General features: G+C 39.1%; 1 non-coding gene across 1 annotated transcript; it reads left to right on the top strand.

The window, feature by feature from the left end:
* Positions 1–492: 492 nt before the first annotated feature.
* On the top strand, positions 493–599 carry LOC118491765. Its single transcript, XR_004892210.1, has one exon. It is a non-coding gene; the product is annotated as a small nucleolar RNA R71 (small nucleolar RNA).
* Positions 600–7598: the final 6999 nt, after the last annotated feature.

Raw genomic sequence — 7598 nt, 5'->3', positions numbered from 1 at the left:
GTTCGTTGGGTTTGTTGGTTACTACTATTGTCGGGTTCTCTCCAACCAAGGTTTGGGTGATTTCGCCATCCTTGGTTGTAAGTGCCCGTTGGAGGACCCGACGGCCTAGGTCTATTATCAATGTAGCTTACCGATTCTTGTTGATCGTCCGTTTCTTTCATACAACTCCAATTTTCATGTGGCCCATCACACCCTTCACAAGCCATAACCGAGACTGTTTTTGTCATTTCTAATTTTTTTATTTTTGAAGAAAGGGCCTCGATTTGGGCTTGTAAAGAAGTGCTTTCATCAACCTTATGGGCGCCCGGGGCAATAGACTTATTGCCTCAGGGGGTGTGCCATTGAAAATTGGTTTGAGCAATTTCCTCAATTTGGTTATATATTTCATGCGGGCGGCGATTACATAAAAGTCCCCCGGAGCTAGAATCAAGTGTCTGCCTTGTGTGTGGCAACAGTCCATTATAGAAAGTGGATACTTGTTGCCATATCGCAAGGCCATGATGTGGACACTTGCGTAATAGTTCCTTGAACCTTTCCCAAGTTTCATATAAGGATTCCCCGTCCTCTTGTGAATATGTATTAATTTCAGTCATTAATTTAGCCGTTTTAGCGGGAGGGAAATACTTATATAGAAATTTTTGGGCTAGTTCATCCCAGGTGTTTACCGATCCAGCTGGGAGGGCGTTAAACCAAGCTTTCGCTCGGTCTTTTAGTGAGAAACGAAACATTCGGAGGCGGATGGCGTCATTTGATGCTCCATTGATCCGAAAGGTATCACATATTTCTAAGAAATTAGTAATATGTAGATGGGGATCCTCGTCCGTAAGCCCATGGAAGGTTGCGGAGTTTTGGAGCATTTGTATCAAATGCGGCCGAAGTTCGAAGTTATTAGCTTCAACATTCGGAGCATTATAGCGGCGCCTAGGTTACCTACGGTGGGTCGTAGATAATCCATGAGGGTACGTTGGTCCACCATTGGAGGTGGATCACCAGAAACTTTCTCTTGGTTTTTAGCTTTTAATCTTTTTCTGAGAAAGCGTTCGGGTTCTTCTAGAGGTTCTTTTATGTCTTTATTAGAACTGGAGCTCATACACTAGGTAGGATTGGCGTCTGGTTCCAAGTCCTGCAATAAAAACAGAAAAGAATGCTGGTCAGAAGGTTCACCACGGCCCCGTGTTCAGCGAACACGGCCCGTGGTTGGAGTTACAGTGATTGTTTTCCAGATCCCAGTTACTGGAAAGTTGGACACGACCCCGTGTTGCACCGACACGGCCCCGTGGTCAGCCTTCTGTAACTTGGAAAACTAAAAACTGCCAGTAACGATGCTGGGCACGGCCCGTGTCCGACCAGGCACGGCCCGTGCTGAGCTCTGCAGAAGCTGAAAAACTAAGAAAATCCTAAAAATTTAAAAAGAAAAAGAAAAATATGATTAGGCCGTTGATTCCTAACTTTCTTAAAATCCTTATGTCCCCGGCAACGGCGCCAAAAACTTGACGTGTGCGAGGTGTTATATATTTTTGATGTATATTTTAAGCCCTTTTACACTTTTTAGCCAAGTTTTAAATTTAAAAAACACGATATTTACTAACACTAGACACACATATGGGCAAGTGCACCCATCGTGGACGTAGTATAGTGTTGGTAAGATACCGAGGTCGTCCAAGGACACAAGAGCTTTTAGTACCGGTTTATCCTCAACGTCTAATCAAATAAAAAAGTTAGAAAAAGGTTTTAAACTAGAAAAATAAAAACTAACTAAATGCTGAAAAATAAAAATAAAATAAAAACAGATAGACAAGATGAATCACTTGGATCCGACTCGGGTATTAGTATAACCTTTGATTATTTTCGCACTTTTGCACTTGTTTAAGAGATTATCTTAGTTATTGTAGTAGGCCCCTCTTTTGAAGGCGACGTTACCCTCAACCCAGTAGTTTGAGTCAGCAAGGATACAATCCTAAAGGGTTGGATTATTGGAAGATAATGAATTAAGTTATTAATGCAAATTATGGTAGGCCCCGCTTTTGGCGGTGACGTTACCCTCGGCTAAGTAGTCTGAGTCAGCAAGGATACAGTCCTAAATAGCCGGGTTATAGTATTAATAGTAGTTAACTTATGAGGGGTCAAAGAGTTTGGATCCCCGCCATTCAATACTTATGGGCATTGAAGGAGATCCTACTAAATTTGACCCAGATCCCTTGCAGGACCTCTAAACGCTGAACAAGGGCAAGACCCTTACCAAACCGTTCCCTTAACCCCCGACCAGGTAGCCAACATACCTCCATATAGACCGTGGAGATATGAATGGTGAAAATCTTTTATTTTATATAGACAGTAAAATAATGCCAAGACACCACGGACAAACGATAAGGAAAGATCACCTTCAACATAAGAAACTAGTTATTAAAGTCATTAATACAAAACCAAATAAAAAGTGCAAAAGATTAAAAATAAAAAGTATTATACTAAACACTTGTCTTCACCAAGTGATGTAAGAGACTTAGGCAAACATGGCCTTGATTGTCAAGAACTCTTACTATCAATCTTGGATCCCGAGACGACTCACACACTCTACGATGGACAATGGATGATGATGGTGGATGATGGTGTTATGGTGGTGGTGGGTGGTGGATGAACTGTGAGAGAGGTGGTGTGCCAAGGGATGAGTTGGAATGAAACCAAGCACTCCTATTTATAGGCTGAACAGAAGGCTGGGCACGGCCCCGTGTCCGCTGGACACGCCCCCGTGCCCGTCTGACACTCTCTCTCTTCATTAATTGTAATTCGCAATTACAATTAATGCGCCTGCTGTACTTTCGCCACGCCCCCGTGCTCACTGGACACGGCCCCGTGGTGGGCAATAGAAGCTTCTACAGGTTTGTCTTTTCTGCTGCTTCTTGGGCACGGCCCCGTGCTGGCTGAGCACGGGGCGTGTTCAGTCTTCTGTTTTCTCTTCTTTGCTTGGGAGGATGCCGTTGAGGGTTCGGGCAATCTACTTTTGTTCCTTTTCTTGTATTTATGCTAGAATTAGCTGTCTTTTTGCTTCTTTTGTGTATTTGAGCTCATTTCCTCCTGAAAATACAAAAGGAAGACAAAAACCTCTTTTTCCAACATTAGTACTTAAAAGGGGTTTGTTTTATGCCTCATTTGATGTAATTTATATGTTGCATTTTACACATATCACTTCGATTGAGTGGTCCGAACGTGATTTGGCATAAATTGGTTTGGTTCTCTCAATGTATCCCGCGTCATGCATTCCTCATGTGGTTAGTGATTGGGAACAAGCTAAAGACACAAGATAGGTTGAAACAATGGGAAGTTGGTGGAGCCATTAACCTTCGGCTGATGTGCTGCGCTTTATGCCAGCATGGTATTGATTCTCATCCTCACTTATTCTTTGAATGCACTTTTTCGTCACAAGTGTGGATGATGGTTAAACCTCTCGGGGCTATGCAACATCTATCGGATAAATGGGAGGATATCTTTCAGCACCTTATTAATACCTTAGGTTCAAAATTGGCGAAACATGTGATTGGCAGGATTCTGGTAGCTGCAACCGTTCACTAGGTATGGCTAGAGAGAAACTCCAGGTTGTTTGCGAATACTCAACGGCCGACTAGACAAGTTGCTGATGTGATTAATGCCTCTGTTCGTTTGAAACTGGTAACTTTGAAGTTCAAGGACTCGAGACAAGTGGACAAAATTCTTAGAGATTGGAAGCTGCCCAAAGGGCTTGTCATCTATGAAGATATCGGCTAAAGAGTTCAGATGAGAATTCATTTCAGATTAGCCATGTAAAGTTGCTAGTCTGTTTTATTTGTTTTTTGTTTGGTTCGTTTGTTTCTGGTTGTTGCATTTTTTTGGTTGAACATATCCCCGGCATGTCGGGCATATGAATTGGTGGGCGTTTTTGTCTTCCACTTGTGCTTCGTTGTTTTTGTTGTGATATAAAAATTTACCAGGGTGAATCCTTTACCCAAAAAAAAGAAGCTTATAAGGGGTCCAAGCTAGGAAGAATTGATTCAAAACACTCAGGTATGAAGCCTAGACTTCAACTTAGAGCAGGTTTGAATCAAATGTGAGGAATGAAGTGAAGAACCTACTTCTATTTATAGTAAGTTAGGATCAACAAGATCATTCCAAGTGTTAGGAGAATCAATCTTGACCCTACACTTGTGGAACATGGTTTCTAAAACATGAGGAACACAAAAACCAGCTCAAGGTATTGAGAAAATTGCATAAAAGACCCTGAAATTGAAGCTGGTTGCTGAAAACTAATCTGCCGAAAATGTGCCTCTGTAGCGTGGTGCGCCAGGTTCACCTGGTCTTGGCGCGTGGCGCGAGAGAGATCAGGCAGGACTTTCACATTTTGGCAGAAAAGGTCCCTGCATGCTTAAAACTTGATTTTCGACACGTTTAAGCCCCGTTAACCCCACTTCAAGGCTCTACAATGAAGTTAAAATATAGGGAACTTAAAATATGCTTAAAAACATCTTGGATGCCGGTTCGTTTGGTCGTACGGTCGCGTTATTCGGTTAATTACGACGAAAATTCAAACGGACGCGAAATCGATCCAAATTATACGACGAATGGTATTTTTGCATTCCAATCACTAAAATAAAATATTTTAATGATTACAAAAATTTTTGGATGTCCGGATATGTTCAGAACGTAAGATATGCGTGTAAATGCAAATTTATGCACTTTTTGACGCTTTTAGTCCCTGTTGATCAAATAAGTTTATTTTTGCATACCAAACCCCTCAAAGCCTATTAAAGGATATTTATGGTATTTTTAGCTTATGATCAAGTTCCGGAATGTTCGTTACCATACAATTCGGTATAGTTTCGCAATTTCACACAAATAGTCCCTGCGATCGAATAAACTTGTTTTCGACACACCAAACACTCCAAAACTTATTTCTAAGTTATATAAAGGTTATTTGAGGTATTTTAAGCCTATTTCTAAGTTATATAAATGTTTATGCATCAGTTTGCGTATAACTTTCCAGAAAGTGATTTAAGGCTTGAAATCGAACTAGAATTAAAACGTAAAATCGTCAAACACAAATACACAAATATTAACACCAAAACACATTCGTTTTATTGATAATTGATATTGTTTTACATCGTACATCGTTTATATAGCACAGTTGTCCCACTTAAGATGGTCATTTGTCTCTAAATTGTTTACAAAACCAATTCTTAATTCGCAATTTAATTAGTAATTTTAGTTTTAGAATCAAACAATCCAACTCTTTGAATTTACTTTTTTTGAAATTAGTCTAATTTTAGTTAACTTAGATATACCTTTAGATAACATACATTCCACAAACTCCCTGTGTTTGATACCCATTTACCGCTATTTAATAGTTGTATTTGGTTTAAATTTGATTGAGACTACGACCTCACGTCATCCTCCTCTGATGAAAACCAATTTTACAAAACCTCTGGAGGATGAAGAATCAACCATAGATGTCAAAATTTCAACTCCATTAGTTGTTCATCCGACAATGATATAACCAAAAAACCTCATTTGAAAATTTGATAAGTATGATAATGATTCCGATAAATGTGATGATTCTTGTCACACCCCGATTTCCTGTGGGCCCGGATGGGTTGTAACGATTGGATAACAGTATCACAATTTAATAATGCAGCGGAAGTATTAGAGTAAAAATATTCATTTATGAAAGTCTGAATATATAGTAAAAGTCGTACAAGCATTTCAATATAAGCCCACAGGCAGGATCTAATCAACAGAGCTTTAGACATCATAGGCCTTAAGCTTGAGGATTTGCAAATTCCTTTGCATTCATTCAAGCCGGCCCGGATTCCCAGCCTAATATGTTACACCCCGACCGTGTAAAACAACAAACCGCGGCGGAAACGTCGGGGAGTCGAATAACAGAATCGTTGTTTCACAACACATGGATTTGAAGTTTTGTTTTATTGAATTGTAGTAAGTTACATTGTCTTGAAATTAAAAGCATAACATAAGCAAATTATCTTTCATTGTTTTTATGTCACTAAGGCCCTTGTCCAATCCTATGTTTTGCATCATGATCATCAAACAACAGCACCTGAAACATATGTGAAAAGAAATTCAGCATAAAAATGCCGGCGAGTACATAGGTTTTGTGAGGGTGTCAATTTCATGGCTTGTATATATATTGAAATACCTCGTACGACTACTAGAGTCGGTAATTGAAAACCTTGTATCGAAAAGTGTTTGGTATTGCAATATAATTAACCAACTAAAACAAGTTGGTTAAAGTTTATAAAACCTCGTTGCCATGAATCTTGACCAAAACATTTGCTTTTGTAAAGCAAATTGTAAATCGTCTCATGAGAAAACTTGTATGGTTTATATCATTTAGTAAACATCATTGCGTGACATCGTTTGAAATCATTCGTCCAAGTGACCTAAATAACGCCACAGAATGTAATATGATAAAAGCACTTATATATAGGAAGTACCAGCGGCGTATCCACCATGCTTTTATCACATTATACCCGTCCCGTTATCTAATCACTTACCATAAACCAATCGTTCAATTGTACGTGTTATCAATCATTCGTGTTATAAAAACCAATCTTCCAAATTGATCAATTCGTCTGTGTTATAAACCATCGTTCAATCATCCGTGTTATAGACCATCGTTCAATCGTCCGTGTTTTAATTGTGAAAACTAATTATTGGTCATTCTATTTTAATACATTCAAACCTGTGTGACTCGACTATACCACCAAAGGGTATCTTTAAATCGACTAACAAACCACCAATGGGTTTGTTAACATAACATATTCTATCATTACCCACCAAATCCATGGGGATAGTCTGATAACGAGATTTGTCAGATCCTATCGTACCATAACATACTACTGGTCGGCTCGAGCAAAGCTAATGAATGTCATTCGTGTTATGTATCAACGCACCAACAAGTTCGTTCACATTATTGAAATCGTCGTGTTTTAATATAAACCATAGCATTCGTTTTTGAAAACTTGAAATTGTTTTAGTACATATGAATCACCCCAAACAATTGAAAACATAAAATAGGCGAACTATGTACTCACATAGTTACCTCAAAACATGTAAAAAGAGGGGGTCTATGTACTCACATAGTTACCTCAAAACATTTGGAAAGCATAAAAGAGGGGGCTATGTACTCACTTGAGATTGCAAGTATCCTTGATCTAGTGAACTAACAAAGCTCGGGAAGTCAAGGAATCAAGTGACACCTAGTATGGAATCACTATGTTAATAAATCAGGACCTAAATCGGGAGATTGAACACAATGAGGTCTTGTAAACCAAATGAGTGTTGGAACTCATATAAAATGGTTTAATAAAGCCTACATTCTGATTTGATAGCAATCCTAAGTGCTTTTGACCCGCCATGACCCGTTAAGGTAGTTTATGCTATTTTAACGTGTCATCTGCGGAAATGCGCGTTCGGATGGTCTAACTAGCACTATGATCTTATATGCCTAAACATGTATAATAATGTTACATAATCAGTTTAAGTGTCCAAACCTAGGTTACATATGCTTAAATTGAAATTATGCGCAAAAAGGGCATTTTGGTCATTTTCCT

This window comes from Helianthus annuus, chromosome 4 (genome assembly GCF_002127325.2).
Source record: "Helianthus annuus cultivar XRQ/B chromosome 4, HanXRQr2.0-SUNRISE, whole genome shotgun sequence".
Lineage (NCBI taxonomy): Eukaryota > Viridiplantae > Streptophyta > Magnoliopsida > Asterales > Asteraceae > Helianthus > Helianthus annuus.
Note: the sequence above shows the minus strand (reverse complement) of the source record. Positions and strands in the feature narration are given on the sequence as shown.